The sequence below is a fragment of the Arachis hypogaea genome, chromosome 4 (genome assembly GCF_003086295.3).
Source record: "Arachis hypogaea cultivar Tifrunner chromosome 4, arahy.Tifrunner.gnm2.J5K5, whole genome shotgun sequence".
Classification (NCBI taxonomy): domain Eukaryota; kingdom Viridiplantae; phylum Streptophyta; class Magnoliopsida; order Fabales; family Fabaceae; genus Arachis; species Arachis hypogaea.
This window is the reverse complement of record NC_092039.1, coordinates 17,545,116-17,563,241: the sequence shown is the minus strand read 5'-3', so window position 1 is coordinate 17,563,241 and position 18,126 is coordinate 17,545,116. Positions and strand designations below refer to the sequence as shown.

Below are 18,126 nucleotides of genomic sequence, written 5' to 3'. Positions count from 1 at the left end.
ACATAAAAACTAATGAAAACATCCCTAAAAGTAGCTTGAATTTACTAAAAACTACCTAAAAACAATGCCAAAAAGCGTATAAATTATCCGCTCATCAATCCTTTATTAGTAGATTCATAGGTTCTAGTTTAATTTTCTGTTAAGTGCTTTAATTCTGAAAGATGTCTCATGTATTGCCCACTGAGCTTGAAATCAAAAAGAAAGAAGAACAGATGTAGTGCATGAGAATTTGAGTTTAATTTTTAGAGTAGTCTCATTTATTCAAATGTGGTGGTATTTTCTATGACTCTGAATGCATGACATGAACAGTGCATATTTTTTATAGTGAAGTTTATGAATGTAAAAATTGTTGGCTCTTTAAAGAATGATGAAAAAAAAGAGAAATGTTATTGATAATCTGAAAAATCATAAAATTGATTCTTGGCGCAAGACACAACAACAATACGCAAGATTGGTCCTGCCCACTTCAAGTTAGGCGCAGCTTCACTCAACTAAACTCCAATTCATGCTGCCAAGCCCAAGTTAGGCGTGGATCCTAGTGAAGCCAAGTAGTCCCCATCCATCAATTGAAGATTTGCTGATTGCTATAATTAATTCTAATTTAAATTCAAATTTTAAAAATAGGAAAAGATATTATTTTTTAGTTTTAGAAGATAGATTTTAAATTTATTAGGATTAGATATAAATAGGGGGATTCTAGCTCAACATTATACCACCCCCGGAGACTTCTAATTCTATACAAATTTACATTCCATATTCTAGAGTTTTCTTCTCTGAATCATGAGTAACTAAACCTCCATTGTTAAGGTTAGGAGCTCTGTCTATTTGTATGGATTGATTTTATTGCTTTTCCTATTTTAATTTATGTATGGATTTACAATTTAAGAATTGATTTCGCTCTTTATCTTATGAATTTGGGTGGAACGGAAGTATGACCCTCTTTCTAATTGAGTTCTTGTATAACTTGGAAAAGCTCTTTACTTGAACAACAGCTTGAAAACATTCTCCTAAATTTTAATTATCTGGATTTAACGGGATACGTGACATATAATCCTTTTTATTTTTGGGTAATTAGAATTTTTTTGGCATATAAACTGGAATTTAATCATGCAGCTTCTAATTGGAATCAACTGACTAAGGAATTGACAGTTGATGAATTTTAGAGGAGACTAGAAAGGTCTAAGGAATTAGGGTCTAGTCACATATAGTTTGCCATAAATTAAATCCTACATGATTAAAATAGTTAGTAAGAAAAGTTAATCCACAAAAATAGATAACTCTGAAACCTTATCTGTCTTCTCCATATTTTATTCCCAACCCATTTACTTTACTATTTTAATTTCTGCACGATTGAATATTCAAATACTCTTTTCTATTTGTCTAACTAAGCCAATCAATCAATCATTGTTGCTTGATCCATCAATCCTCGTGGGATCGACCCTCACTCACTTGAGGTATTACTTAGTACGACCCGGTGCACTTATCGGTTAGATTGTGGTTAGAAAATCCGCACCAAATTTTTGCCGGTGCACTTACTCGGATCACCCGACCCGCCCGTGTCTCCAATGGAGAGAGGTCCAGAAACCCTTTCATCCATCCTCCAACCCTAGCCCAGCCCAGCAGCTGCCCCAAACACCAGGCGCTCGTCATAAGTGTCTCGCAGCCCATTTTCTCCCTGATTTGTTGTTGGGCCAAAAGAAGGCAAGCCTAACACATACCCCTCATTGGTACACCTCCCAGCCTGGTAGCACACCGGATGACTCACATTATACATACCATACGGTCTAGCACACACTGCGGGAACCCCTCCACCCCCAATACCACATGCCTGCGTGACCGTTTTCTCAGACTCCCCCTCATTACACACCTTAAATACCTTAGAGACTGCTTCCCCATCGTCCTTGGTACCACTAACTGAATTAGGTACATGCATATCCTTTTTGAAATTCAAATAATCAACTTAACATCATTCAAAAGCACATCTTTAATTACTATTTTGTCCTCCCCAAGTTTAGCCACCGTATCACTACCATTAATCAATTACGCCGCCGGATCCCACTGCTCCGCCACCTTCATCAGGAAATTGCCAGGGGCGTCGAAAACTACATTCTCAGCACAGACTATGGGGCTCCCCTCCACACTGTCCGCCCCACAAGCCTGGGAACCCACTGATACAAAGGATTTATACCGGTTCGGAATTTAACAAAATAATTCCGTTGTTAGTATAGTCCAAACCAATAGTCAATCCTCAAATCAAATTAAATTTGGTTTTGTCACATGTACATACCCCAATGAAAATTAACCGAAGTATTTAGACTCCGGGTCGTCTCACGAGGAATTGCAATAAAGTGGTCAATTATTGGCTATGAAGAACAAGGGGTTTGATTTATAAGAGGGGCAAGAAAAGTAAATCAATCAAGTAATTAAAGAAAGCAAGCTAAAGAACTCTTGGCTAAGACGTAGGTAATTGAGATCACCATCCTTGTCAACATTCCAACTATTGATAATTATGAGGAACTGAGCTCATTAGGTCTACTCACTAAAGCCTTAAGTACGTAATATCTACCCCTAGGCTTGGAGTACGTCAAATGGCTTGATCAACATCAATCCATAGGTCCCAACCTAGCTACCAATTAGCTTAGTAGTAGGCTAGAGTCAATGGTTATCAAATTGATCACCAAGGATTTCAAATCATCAATCCAATGAGACCCAATGACTCAAGATCACTCAATTCTCTTAGCCTAGGTCAAAAGTAAGGAAAACTACTCAAAATTTAGAGAAAACATTTCATCAAACACCTAGAGTGCAATAAAAGTAAACATCACAAAATGCAAGAATTAACAAAACCCATAACTAACATAAGCAAGAAATCAATAATAGCAAGTAAGATCACATAAAAGAAACATAGAAACATGAAATTGCATTAAGAGGAAATTAGATCCAACAATGTTCATCAACATAAAAGATAGCAAAACGAGAAATTAACACCACAACTAAGAGAATCAAGTAGTAGAAACAAGAAGTCATAAAGGAAACAAGATGAAAACATGAAATTGAATCAAGATCTACAAGAAATTAACCTAATCCTAACCTAATTATAGAGAGAAGAGGGGGCTTCTCCCTCTAGAAAACTAACTAAAGACTCATGTTGACTAACTAACTGCTCCCCCTTGCTTGGGCTTCAATTTTGCATGAAATACACTCAGAAACAGGTTAGATTTGGGCCTGGACAGCTCAGAAATCGCCCCCAGCGTTTTGCCTTTAAGTAGGTCAGGTGCGAGTATCGACGCGTACGTGCCATGTGCGCGTGTGCGTCGATTGGCTATTTCTTCATCCGCGCGTACGCGTCATGTACGCATGCGTGTCGCCCATCGATGCATTCCCAATCCTTGTTTCTTCATGTATTCTCCACTTTGTATGCTTTTCTCCTCATTTCTTCCATCCGATACTTGTCTTATGAACCTGAAATCACTCAACAAACACATCAAGGCATCGAATGGAATTAAAGTGAGTTAAAATCACCAATCTAAGGGCCTAAAAAGCATGTTTTCACACTTAATCATAATTCAAGGGAGAATTACAAAACCATGCTATTTCATTGAATAAATGTGGGAAAAGGTGATAAAATCCCCTAAAATAAGCACAAGATAAACCATGAATTTGGGGTTTATCAAATCTCCCCACACTTAAACTAAGCATGTCCTCATGCTAGAATCAAGAAAGAAGCAAAGGGTATCAACATTTATTCAATACAAACTAACTAAATGCAACCTATCTATATGCGATCTATCTACATGAATGCATCCACTTGGTCAAAACAAGTCAATTTCTAAGAACACATATACAAGAACAAGGGCTAAGGTAATAGCAATCAAATCAATCCACAATTTAATTGAATCATTGAAAGAGTTTACAAACTTGCAAGAAAAGATGATCATGGGTGGAAACATGTAATTGAGCGATCGAACCCTCGCCGGATGTGTATCCGCTCTAGGCACTCAAGTGTATGGGGGTTGATTCACTCAAGTCTTCCCTAATCATGCTCTCTAAGATTTGTTTTTCATCTAACAATCAACAATTACTTTCTGCATGCATACAAATATCATGAGGACTTTCCCATAGGTTGTAATGGGGCTAGGGTCAAGGTAGGGTGCATATGGTCAAGTGAGCTTGAGATTTGGATCTTTGATGAATTTAAACTTCCCACCTAACCTATGACAACCTATACAATTCTAAACAAGCCTAACTATCCATTCCTCACTTTTCCACACACTCATGCATCTCCTTTTTTATCACCACACATATGCATTGATTATCATTGAGCTTCACCTTGGGGCATTTTTGTCCCCTTTTTATTGCAATTCTTTTTCTTTCTTCTTCTCTTTTTTTTTAACTAAAATATATACAAGAACATCAATGCATATGGTTTACACATGATTAATACATGAGTGTGTACCCAATTCCCAAGATTTTCAACACAACTACAAAACATGCTTTCAGCTCTTACCCAATGTATCCAACTTTTCCAAAATCTGGTAATGAACACTCTCACTAGTCTAAGCTAATCAAAGATCCAAACAAAGAACATTTATTGTTTTTTCACTTAGGCTTGTAATGTGATACAATTAAGAACAAATGGGTTAAGCATAGGCTCAAATTGGCTAACAATGGAAGATAAAAGGTAGGCTATTTAGGTAAGTGAGCTATTTGAACAATAGCCTCAATCATATAAATGCATGTATACACAAAATAATAGACATAAAAAATCAAACAAATCAAAGATTACACTCATAGGAAGAGAATAATGCACACAAGAAGGAAAGTAAGCGGTTATGTATGATGTAACCACACAATTAGGCTCAAATCTCACATGCTTGTGTTCTTGGCTCAAGACATGATCCATAAAGTATATAATTCAAGCAAGTTCTAAAAAAAATTTCAACAAATTGGGGTGGTGCCCTAGAAATGGATTTCTTGAAAATTTTCATCATATTAACCAAACTTATTCTAATGGAATGTTGTGATTCGAAAAACTAAAAAAAAAATTCTTAGTTTACCCCTTTTCCAATCAAGGCAATTTTCATACGCAAAGGGGATCAACTAGGTTTCAACAATCTACAATGTTTTTTTCCAATTCACAACCAAAAAGGCTAAAACAACTATATAATAAAAATCCAACCAAAATATGGACTGTATACAATCTACGGTGCAAAATGCAACAACTAAGATAAGTAATCCCACAACTAGAAAATGGATTATTACAGACAGATTTACAGACGGATTTAATCTTTATTACAGACGGATTTTTGGTTACCGACAAAATTACCGAGGGATTTTGTCCCTCTGTAAAAGCCCCGTCGGAAATTATTTACCGACGGATTTTTTTTCCGTCGGAAAATTACAGACGGATTTTTACCAGTTACTGACGGATTTTTCCTCTGTAAATTTTCTATGCATTTTCCAAAGGCGACGAACTTTCCGACGGATTTTCCGACAGATTTTCCGTCTGTAATTACAAACGGATTTTCCGTCTATAATTACAGATGGATTTTCCGTCTGTAATTACAGACGAATTTTTAGACGGATTTTTCGTCTGTAATTACAGACGGATTTTCCGACAGATTTTCCGTCTGTAATTTGAACTTTGGAAAATCATCTTACATTCTAATTACAGATAGAAAATCCGTCTGTAAATCCGTCAGTAAGGTAAAATAGAATTTTTTTTATTTTTCTAATTACAAAATAAACTTATTTTCATACAAAATAAATATAAATTTAATAAATACAAATTTTTATTGATGGTATAAAAATAGAAAAACACACCAGTAAGTACAAAACGCTTTCTTTATAATAAGAAGCAATTATTTCCATGCAATAATACAATCTAAATACATTAGATGACAAATAACTACTAGTGGACTCATCAAGATTCAACATCCTAATTTATGGATAGCTTCATTCTTTCTTGAGCTTCTTAGTGATGATGGCAATATACTTGCTTCTTGAGATTTTTGGTCCATCAAAATTATTCGCTGCTTCCCACTTTCTGAACAGAGGATGTCTACCTTACTATATCCGATCTACACTCAGACAACAAATAAGACAATTATTAGAAAAAAGAACCAAAAAGGAGTTGTTACCACTGCAGTTACTTTTTAAAGATCATGGACACTGCCAAATAGCAATAAATAGTTTTTGAGAGAGAGAGAGAGAGAGAGAGAGAGAGAGAGAGAGAGAGAAACCTGAGAGACAGTTATCAATCACATACTACTTCTATAGTGTGGCAGCGCATAATTAAATATTTGTACAGGTGTAACAGAACCATAGCTCATTACAGCCAACATTAGTCAATTCACTGAGCGCACTCTTGGTCTAAGTGGAATTCATCCCCAATTTAACTCCAAAAGTTCAGTCCAAGTATTGCCTCCTAAATATATTTTGAAGCATTCTAGAATTTTTTGGAAAATATCCATAAGTTTTTGGAAAGAGCAATGCAAGTGAGCATAGAAAATGTTATAATGACATTTACGAGTAAAGAAGCTGATGTTTCAGTATTTCCAAAATTTGAAAGAAGTGCTCCAACACCTGCTTCCTCAAGGATTTTACCATAAGTGCTGATAAGTTATGATAAGATTAATTCAATTTTGAAAATAAAAAGAAAAGTAGTGTTTAATCAACAACCTCACAAGTAGCTTCACCAATCTGCGAACGCCATTGGAGGAATGCTTCCGCAACTGATTCACGTGCCTCCCAATGTCAGTCTCCTGCAAGGAAAAACCAAACACCATTATACAGGAAAATAAAATTAATTCAAAAAAAAGAAGCTAAGTTACCTTCAACGCTTGGAACTACATCTCTGCCACCAGTTCAACAAGAAAACTTATGTGTTAATAACTACTAACATTTAGATGATTAATATGAGGAAGAATTAGAATTTTATACCTTCAAAATAGAAGATCCATCAAATTTAGTACTATATTCTTCAGGGACCTTCCAAGTTATAATTAAGAAAACCTCAGGTCACCAAGTTCAAATAAAACAACAAGGCAATACACAATAAACAAGTTTCAAGAGCACAATGACAAAAGAAATATTAAAAACTATAGAAAGCAATGGCCTACCATGAATTTTAGGTCAAAAAAGCTTCGATTGCAGAAAATAATTCATCAAAATCAGAGTAAACCTGCAGATTCAAACAAAGCACAAAAGTAGAGTATAATAAATCTAAAAATGGCACAGAAAAATTAAGCCCTAAGATTTATCACGAAGAACAGAATCACAAAATCAGGATATATATACCTGAAATTTGAGATGGTTACGAGAAGAACTAAGAGAGCGAGTTGAGATTAGATGGAAGAGGAGCCAGAGGGAGCAGATGCGATGAGAGCGGCGGCAAAGAGAGATCTGCGACGATGGGAGTAGATGCGACGAGAGCGGCGGCGGCGGAGGGATCTCGTGCGACGCAAAGGATGATAGACAGATATTGTGCGACGCAACGGCGGCAGCTGCAGCGGCGGAAGAAGCAGCCATGGAGAGAAGAATGAAGTAGCTCGTGCTACAGAGAGAAGAAGAAGAAGCTCATGTTTGATATGAAAGAAACCCGTGTTTCATTTAGGTTTAATTGAATATTTTTCGACGGAAAATTTAAATTACAGACGGAAAATCCGTCTGTACTAATTAAATAAAACGCGCATCTTGTCTACTTAATTATAGACGGAAAATCCGTCTGTAATCATTTCACGGAAAAAAAATTAATTTTTTCGACGGAATTATAGACGGATTCTCTTTTCCGTCTGTAATTTATGCTAATTTATTTTTTTTATTTTCCGACAAAAAAATCCCTCTGAAATTCCGTCTGTATTTCAGTGGGATAAAATCCGTCGGAAATATCCGTCTGTAATAACTAATTTTCTAGTAGTGTCCCAAGATAACAAATATATACAATAATCTCAAAGTGATCTCAAAGATAAAGTGCAAAATGAAATAAAGTAGCAGAAACTAGAAGATAAATGTCCGAAAGTTCACCATACAATGGTCACGAACGGTGACCTCCCCACACTTTAGGATGAAGCATCGTCCTCAATGCTACTGCTGAAGCTCGGGCTGGGGTCAATAGTCGCGCCGCGCTATGGCTGTGGCTCGGGCTGTGGCTATGGGTCAGGCTGTGGCTCAGGCTGTGGGTCCACAGGAGGCTGCTAAACCTCTGTGGTAGCCTATGTCTCTAGGGATGCCTCTTGCTGAGTTGGCTCCTCGACATGCTCCTCCTCGTGATCCTGCTCATCGGAGGTGGGAGAGTCTAGGAGAGGAGGTAGCTCAATGCCCTGTGATACAAACACCTGGTCTATACGATCGAGACGTCGCATGATACGACGCTCGCTGCGCTCCACGAAGCGAAACAGGCACTGTACTAGCAGGTATGTCATCTCGGGTGCTGGTGGTGGTGGTAAAGGTGCTGCTGCTGCTGCCGAAGAAGAGGGTTCTACTGCTGTTGTGGAGGATGAAGGTCTAGCTGCATCTACTACTGCTCTAGCTCGAGAACGGCGTCTGGGTGGGGGCTTCTCGTGCACCCACCCGCCCCACAGAACAGTAACCTCCTTATCGTCGTCATCTGGGGGTGGTGGTGTCACGTCATCGTCCCTCCATGGGACATCGGCTAGCTCAATCATGCTGGTGACCAATGTGGGAAATGGTAGTAGGTCACGGATGTGCACTCGTCACATACTCTGCCTGATCAATCGGGGGAAGTATACCTCCTTCCCCTCCATGACACAGCCAATCAGAACAAGCATATCCACTGGAATCTCAAAAAAATGAGTTGTAGGCAGGATATAGTGGGCGAATATCTGCTGCCAAGTCCTAGCCTCTCTAGACAGATGGTGCACAAAATTGTGATTCGCACAACTAACCAGCAAGTGCACTGGGTCGTCCAAGTAATACCTTACGTGAGTAAGGGTCGATCCCACGGAGATTATTGGTTTGAAGCAAGCTATGTTTATCTTATTATTCTTAGTCAGGATATCAATTAAAATTATCAGTTGGAATTATTAGATTGGAAAAATAAAAGAGAATAAAAGCGTTACTTGTTGTGCAGTAATGAGAAATATGTTGGAGTTTTGGAGATGCTTTGTCCTCTAAACTTCAACTCTTCCTTGAAATCCTTTTTCACACGCAAGGTTCCTTCCATGGCAAGCTCTATGTAGGTTGTCACCGTTGTCAATGGCTACTTCCCATCCTCTCAGTGAAAACGTTCCTATGCTCTGTCACAGCACGGCTAATCATTTGTCGGTTCTCAATCAGGTTGGAATAGAATCCATTGATTCTTTTGCGTCTGTCACTAACGCCCAGCCTTCAGGAGTTTGAAGCTCGTCACAGTCATTCAATCCCAGAATCCTACTCAGAATACCACAGACAAGGTTTAGACTTTTCGGATTCTCATGAATGCCGCCATCAATCCAGCTTATACCACGAAGATTCTGATTAAGGAATCTAAGAGATACTCATTCAATCTGATGTAGAACGGAGGTGGTTGTCAGGCACACGTTCATGGATTGAGGAAGGTGATGAGTGTCACGGATCATCACCTTCTCCATAATTAAGCGCGAATGAACATCTTAGATAAGAACAAGCGTGTTTGAATGGAAAATAAAGGAATTGTATTAAATTATCGAGACGCCGCCGAGCTCCTCACCCCCAACAATGGAGTTTAGAGACTCATGCCGTCAAAAAGTATGTAATTCAGATCTGAAAATGTCATGAGGTACAAGATAAATCTCTAAAAGTTGTTTAAATAGTGAACTAGTAACCTAGGTTTACAGAATATGAGTAGACTAAGATGATTGGTGCAGAAATCCACTTCTGGGGCCCACTTGGTGTGTGCTGGGGCTGAGACTAAAGCTATCCACGTGCTGAGGCTTTTCTTGGAGTTGAACTCCAAGTTATGACGTGTTTTGGGCGTTCAACTCCAGATCATGACGTGTTTCTGGCGTTTAACTCCAGACAGCAGCATGTACTTGGCGTTCAACGCCAAGTTACATCATCTATCTTCGCGCAAAGTATGGACTATTATATATTGCTGGAAAGCCCTGGATGTCCACTTTCCAACGCCGTTGAGAGCGCGCCAATTGGACTCCTGTAGCTCCAAAAAATCCATTCCGAGTGCAGGGAGGTCAGGATCCAACAGCATCAGCAGTCCTTTTTCAGCCTAACTCCGATTTTTGCTCAGCTCCCTCAATTTCAGCCAGAAAATACCTGAAATCACAGAAAAACACATAAACTCATAGTAAAGTCCAGAAATATGATTTTTGCCTAAAAACTAATAATATTCTACTAAAAACTAATTAAAACATACTAAAATCCACATGAAATTACCCCCAAAAAGCGTATAAAATATCCGCTCATCAACAGATAAGTGAATAACATCCCCTTGGGCCTATTGTTGCTAGAATCCATCACCCAAGGAGCGTCCGGTGTGGCAATCACGCGCTTCAGCGCCTTGACGAACGGAATTCTATCGGTAAAGAAATTCACAAATATAATCGCGTTGTAAGTATAGTTTCTAAACCAACAGAGAATCCTTTCGTACAAAAATTTGGTTGTCACAAGTAACAAAACCCAATAAAATTTATAACCGAAGTATTTAAACCTCGGGTCGTCTTCTCAAGAAATTGCAGGGAAGTATGATTTATTATTGGTTATGGAAAAAGTATATTTTTGGGTTTTTGAATTAAGGAACAAGTAATTTAAATAACGAGAAAAATAAATTAATAATTAGAAAATCTCTTGGCAAGGTATGAGAACTGGAAATCCAATCCTAGTTATCCTTATCAGGTGTCATGAGAATTTGATTTTGCTCCCACTTAGTTAACCCTTACTAAATAAAGGAAAGTTGAGTGGGATAATTAATTGGATCCTCAAGTCCTGATCAACTCCTATGGAAAGACTAGCTTTAGAGGGATCCAAATCAACCAGCAAACTTCAAATATTTATCAACAGCTGAATTTGATAACTCAAGTGTCACCAATTACTCAACCAAAGCCAAAAGGGAAGAAAATCTATTTGAATGAAAATAATTTGGATAAATCAAAAATATTCATAAAATAAATAAAATAAAATAATCTTAAATCTGAAATACCTCAAATTGTACTAAATAGAAAATCAATCTAAACATAAAGAGTTCATAAACCAAATTGAGAAAATAAATAAAAGGAACATTGAACCTGGAAATTGAGAAGAATAAATCCTAAATCCTTTAAGAGGAATCCTAATCTTAAATCCTAATAGAGAGGAGAGAGCCTCTCTCTCTAAAAGCTACATCTAAAAACCTAAAATATGAATTATGAAAAAATGTGTTGAGTCTCTGTATGTTCCCTGACTTTAATCTGTGTTTCTGGGCCGAAAACTGGGTCAAAACGCGGCCCAAAATCGCCCCCAGCATTTTCTGAGATTTCTGCAGATCGCGCATGTCACGCGTACGCGTCGGTCATGTGTACGCGTCACTGGCCGAATTTCCGTTCCACGCGTGCGCGTCAGGCACGCGCTCGCATCATTTGTGCAGATTTGCTTTCCATGCATACGCGTCAAGCATGCGTATGCGTCGCTGTGATTTTCTCCGTTTTGTGCACACGCGTCAGCCATGCGTGCGCGTCGCTGTTCGCTAGTTGCCTCCTTTATTTCTTATGCTCCTTCCCTTTTTGCAAGCTTTCTTTCCATCTTCTAAGTCATTCCTGTCCTATAAAGCTTGAAACACTTAACACACGGATCACGGTATCGAATGGTATAAAGGGGAATTAAAATACACAATTTTAAAGCTTTAGGAAGTAAGTTTTCAATCATAGAATAAATCCAGGAAGGAATTGTAAAACCATGCAAATCATATGAATAAGTGGGTAAAAAGCTGATAAAAAACCACTCAAATTAGCACAAGATAAACCATAAATTAGTGGTTTATCAACCTCCCCACACTTAAACATTAGCATGTCCTCATGCTAAGCTCAAGGAGACAAAGAGAATGAATAAGGGACAGTAAGACTCATGAAATGCAACCTATATGTGAATGCAACTATATGCTAAAATGATTCTGCCTACTTGGTTAAAAGCAAACAAGTTCTCCAAGACAACCATAAACCAAATTCCACTAATTCAAATCATACAATAAAAATTAAGTAAACTTGTAAGAAGATATCTCATGAAAGCAGGGAACATAGAATCAAGCACTGATCCCTTACTGGTGGTGTATATCACTCTAACTCTCAAGTGTCTAGGGTCAATCACTCTATTATTCCCTAGTCATGCTTTCTAAAACTTTGTTCTTCATCTAACCAATCAACAAATATCTAATATATCAATGCAAACATCATGAGGTCTTTTCAAGGTTGTAATGGGGTTGAGGTAAAAGGTAAGGATGCATGTTTGGCCAAGTGAGATAAAATATGAATCTTTGACTAACCTAAGCTCTTACCTAACACACACACATACTCTATGTAATTCTAAAATCACACCTAGCTACCCATAATTTCCACTTTTGTATCACATACTCATGTACCAAATTTTTTGATATTTCTTTACTTTTATCACATGTGCATTGATCTTTCTATTAAAGCTTAACATTGGGGTATTTTTCTTTTTTTTGTCCCCTTAATTATTTACTTATTTATTGAATATTTTTGGATTTTTTTATAGAAAAAATAAACATAACTTATCAATGCACATGGATTTTCCATTATTTTTCTATTTTGGTTTTTCATGAGTAGGTTCCCAAATTCCCGATATTCAAATAAATTAGAAACATGATATGTTCCCTTATTAACCCATGTTCCTACAGTTTTCCCACACTTAGTTGATGCACAATCTCTATCTTAAGCTAACCAAAGATTCAATTTGGGTAATTAATTATTTTTCTGCTTAAGGCTAGTGATGTGGTTATAGAACAGAAGGGAATTAAAAAGCTCAAAGTGGCTAACAAGGGTGACATAAAAGGGTAGGCTTATTTGGGATAAGTGAACAAAAATAAGTAATGCCCTCGGTCATATGCAAGCATGTAAATACACCAAATAGTGGACATATAGAATGGAACAAAATCTAGATTGCAATTATAGAGAAGAAAACACACAAGAATAAAAATTTATGGTTAAATAATGTAATCATATAAATAAGCTCAAAATCTCACGGATTGTGTGTTCTTTGGCTCAAAAACCATGTTCTAAATACAACTTCAAACAAATTTAACACAAAAAATTTTTAATTTTTAATTTAAATTAGTGAAATTTTTTCAAAAATGAGGTCCTAGAAAGAAACTTATTATTTCTCAACCAAGTAGTACTTAAATGCAAAATAATCAACTACACATGCAATCTATTATGCAATGCAACAATGAACTAATAAAGTAAACTAAACATTAGTGTTGAGATAGGAAATAACTAACCCATGGAGATCGGTATCGACCTCCCCACACTTAAAGATTGCACCGTCCTCGGTGCATGCTAAGATGTACAAGTGGGCGGGCGGTTCCAACTGATGCTTTTCTCCAAGGATTGTGTTGATGGACTTGGTTGTCTCCCTATTTAGAAGCTTTCCCTTTCCCTTCTTTGGTGGCCATCCTGAAAGAAGAGGAAAAGAAGAAAAGTAACCAAAAAATAAAGATAAGAAAATAAAAAAAGTATGGGTGGGTTAATGCCAAATAATAGGGGTCTCAACTACATGGTAGCTACAACATATAAGTGAGAAAATAGTGGAAGCAAATGGCATATCAATAGTGCAAAAGTTGCAACAATGGAAAGAGAGTGTGGGTAATGCAAGATAATATAAGTGAATATCAATGCAAAAGGAATACCAGTATTATAAAAATTAGCATTGACTTATGAATAATAATACCCAATCAGAATAAAACAAGTCAGGAAGCACCGGAATAGTGCAAGAAAAGATGCAACAGTTGAATAAGAAAATTTAACACCAATGGAAAAATAACAAATCTAGGAAAGAAAATAAAAATATGCACAAAATTAAAATGCAATGAATGAAGATATGTAAATGCAATAGAGAAAATAGAATGAAAGAGAGTATGTAAAGGAATGAAGAATAAGAGAGTAAGGAAAAGAGAGAGAAAGAAGTAGAGAAGATAGAAGAAAAGGGAAGGAGATTGAAAACGGGACGCGACGCGCGCGCGCAAGGCACGCGTGCATGTAAAAACTGAATTCGTCATGTGACGCGTAAGCGTCGGCCACGCGTACGCGTGGATGGTTTTGGAAGTAAAAGGACACGCGCGCGTCAGGGACGCGTACGCGTAGGTCACTTTGGGCCTCCAGCGCAATTCCAGCTCAAGGGCAGCTCAACTCTCTGACTAAACACCATTGACGTTGATTTTCCCTGGTCACGCGTGCGCGTGGATAACGCGCACGCGTGGAGAGATGATTTTGCAAATGACGCGGACACGTCAGGGATGCAATCGCGTGGATGCATTGGTGCCAAGGGCACGCTTCCAGCCACGCTCCCGCGTGACGTTCTGTTCAATTCCCTTTCTTCGCTTATGCACCTATGACGTGGACACGTCAGTGACGCTCGCGCGTCGCGTGCTTTTTTTATTTTTTTATATATATGCAGAATGCAAATGCAAATGCAGACTATATGCAGACATTATGAATGAACACTAATAAAATTAAATAAAATAAAATAAGATTAAGAATAGAACAAAACAAAATAAAACTAAAATTGAAAAAGAACGATTATACCATGGTGGGTTATCTCCCACCTAGCACTTTTATTTAAAGTCCTTAAGTTAGACATTTGGTGAGTTCCTTGTCATGGCGGCTTATGCTTGAATTCATCCTGAAACTGCCACCAACGCTTGGACTTCCAATAAGCTCTGTCTATTCCATGTAAATGTTCCAAGCCTTGATGGAGTTCTTCACAAGTTTTGAGCTCCCAAAGTTGATCTTCTTGTATGCCGGGATCCCAAATCTTGAATTTACACCCGTCTTCAAGTTGATCATCATGGTTTCATCCGGGTGGCAAGTACTCTGAATTCTCTATGGAGCACCAAACTCTTCTTTCATATCTAACCAAATTATCACCAGTTGAGCCCTTACATCTAGCTCTTGAAGTATCAACCTTGATGAGCCTTGATTTGCAACTCCAACCACCAAATAGTCTCCTCTTATGCTTTATGCCACAAAGCTTCCTGAGCTGGCCGTCTGTTTCAAGAATACCGTACTCAAGTGGGATAGGAAGACGAACAGAGATAAGTTTTACCCACTCAAGTGAAGGAGTAGACGGCAACCTAGGTGGAGAGGTCTCCAATGTTCTTGACAAAGTGTACTCAACTCCTGTCCACCCTTTTCTAAGGATTTTCGCTTCCACATCATTCTCAGACTCAATTAGGGAAGAGTCTTCAAATTCAAGGATTTCAATTGCGGATGTAGATTTATTACCAGGAGGATTTGCTGTGTGATTTTTGTCACCAAGGGAACTTACTTCTTGATCTATCCCATCCAAGTCTTCATAAGGAATATGCCATAGAGGTTGTGCACTGGCCTTCTTGACATTAATTTCGATCTTATTGGAGGAGTACTCTATAATTCCAGATTCCCATGGAGGTTCAGCATCTCCTAAATCTTCAACCACTTCTTCCTCTGCAACCATTATGGCTTCCTCCACTTGTTCCAATACAAAGCCATGTTCCTCATTGTCCACCGGAGTTTCTAGTGTCTCCTTCATGCTACGCTCTTCTTTTGATTCTCCACATGTAGCCATGGGAGTACCTTGAGTGTTCAAATGTTGGGAAGCTAATCGGTTTACTATCTCGGTCAAGGCAGTCACGAATTCTAGTACTCCTCATTTCATCTCTCTTTGCCCTTGAAGAAGAACACCAATAGTGTCAGGCATTGAAGGTTGAGGTGGATGTGAGGGCTCATTATTTGGGAGGAAAGGTTCATGATAAGAGGGTGGTTCATCACTCTCCATCTTTTCCACTTGTTGTACAGCACACTTTAATTCCGTGTTCTCAAGTTGAGGTTCTTTAGCCATGAAAGCTTCGGGTGCTATTCGGTTTACCGCTCGGTCCAGCTGACACAGGGTTGCTTGAAATTGATCCATTGTTTCCTTGAGATGATCCCTTGACTCTTGTTCTGCTCGGATATCATAAGTAGGATCCTAAGGCTCTTGGATTGATGGATATGGATGTGGTGTATATGGAGGTGGTGGTTCTTAGGAGTAATTGGGTTGGAATTGGGGTGGCTCTATGTATGGCTCATATGGCTCATAGGATGGTTGATATGGTGGATAAAGGTTAGAATCATGTGATGGTGTTTGGTAGGGAGCTTGTGAGTATGGTGGTCCAGAGTTGTGTTGAGGAGGCAGTTCATAATCATATGGTGGGCCTTGTTGGTAACTACAAGGGGGTCCACCATACCCATCATCTTGGTACGCCCCTTGGAATGGCTCTTGACTATAGTAATTGGGTGGAGGTTGGTTGTCACGAAAGGTCCTACCATAACTATTGTCTTGGCATGCATTGTAGGATGGTCATTGTCCATAGTACTTTGGAAGGTGTGGTTGCCGAAAGGGTTGATCAGATCCTCGTGGCTCCTTCCATCTCTGATTATTTTGACCTTGATGCATGTTCCTGTTATAGCTTCCATTCCTTTCAACAACATTAGAACCAAACTCAAAGCGACCGGGGGGGAGAACTCATAGTAGCTAATAAAAATTAAAAATAAAAATAAAAACAAATAAACAAGCAAAAGAAAAATATTTACAATAACCAATAATGAGGCACACGTTTGCAATTCCCCAGCAACGGCGCCATTTTTGACGATCGGGATTTCTGCCAGTAAAGAATATTGCAATTAAATTTCCGTTGTGAGTATAGTTTCTAAACCAACAGAGAATCCTTTCGTACAAAAATTTGGTTGTCACAAGTAACAAAACCCAATAAAATTTATAACCGAAGTATTTAAACATCGGGTCGTCTTCTCAAGGAATTGCAGGGAAGTATGATTTATTATTGGTTATGGAAAAAGTATATTTTTGGGTTTTTGAATTAAGGAACAAGTAATTTAAATAACGAGAAAAATAAATTAATAATTAGAAAATCTCTTGGCAAGGTATGAGAACTGGAAATCCAATCCTAGTTATCCTTATCAGGTGTGATGAGAATTTGATTTTGATCCCACTTAGTTAACCCTTACTAAATAAAGGAAAGTTGAGTGGACTAATTAATTGGATCCTCAAGTCCTAGTCAACTCCTATAGAAAGACTAGCTTTAGAGGGATCCAAATCAACCAGCAAACTTCAAATATTAATCAACAGCTGAGTTTGATAACTCAAGTGTCACCAATTACTCAACCAAAGCCAAAAGGGAAGAAATCTATTTGAATAAAAATAATTTGGATAAATCAAAAACATTCATAACATAAATAAAATAAAACAATCTTAAATCTGAAATACTTCAAATTGTATTAAATAGAAAATCAATCTAAACATAAAAAGTTCATAAACCAAATTGAGAAAATAAATAAAAGGAACATTGAACCTAGAAATTGAGAAGAAGAAATCCTAAATCTTTTAAGAGGAATCCTAATCCTAAATCATAATAGAGAGGAGAGAGCCTCTCTCTCTAAAAGATACATCTAAAAACCTAAAATATGAATTATGAAAAAACGTGTTGAGTCTCTGTATGTTCCCTGACTTTAATCTGTGTTTCTGGGCCGAAAACTGGGTCAAAATGCAGCCCGAAATCGCCCCTAGCATTTTCTGAGATTTCTGCAGATCGCGCATGTCCACGCGTACGCTTCACTGGCCGAATTTCCTTTCCACGCGTGCGCATCAGGCGCGCACTCGCATCGTTTGTGCAGATTCGCTTTCCACGCATACGCGTCACTGTGATTTTCTCTGTTTTGCGCGCACGCGTCAGCCATGCGTGCGCGTCGCTGTTCGCTGGTTGCCTCATTTATTTCTTGTGCTCCTTCCCTTTTTGCAAGCTTCCTTTCCATCTTCTAAGACATTCCTGTCCTATAAAGCCTGAAACACTTAACACACGGATCACGGCATTGAATGGTATAAAGGGGAATTAAAATACACGATTTTAAAGCTTTATGAAGCAAGTTTTCAATCATAGAATAAATCCAGGAAGGA

At 38.1% G+C, this 18,126-nt stretch overlaps 1 long non-coding RNA gene across 1 annotated transcript; it reads right to left on the bottom strand.

Annotated features, from left to right (window-relative positions):
- Nucleotides 1-6,673: 6,673 nt before the first annotated feature.
- Nucleotides 6,674-7,588, bottom strand: LOC140184295 (uncharacterized). The gene is made up of 4 exons (XR_011880721.1): nt 7,300-7,588; nt 7,122-7,183; nt 6,943-6,990; nt 6,674-6,764 (listed from the first exon to the last, which is right to left on the bottom strand). It is a non-coding gene; the product is annotated as an uncharacterized lncRNA (long non-coding RNA).
- Nucleotides 7,589-18,126: the final 10,538 nt, after the last annotated feature.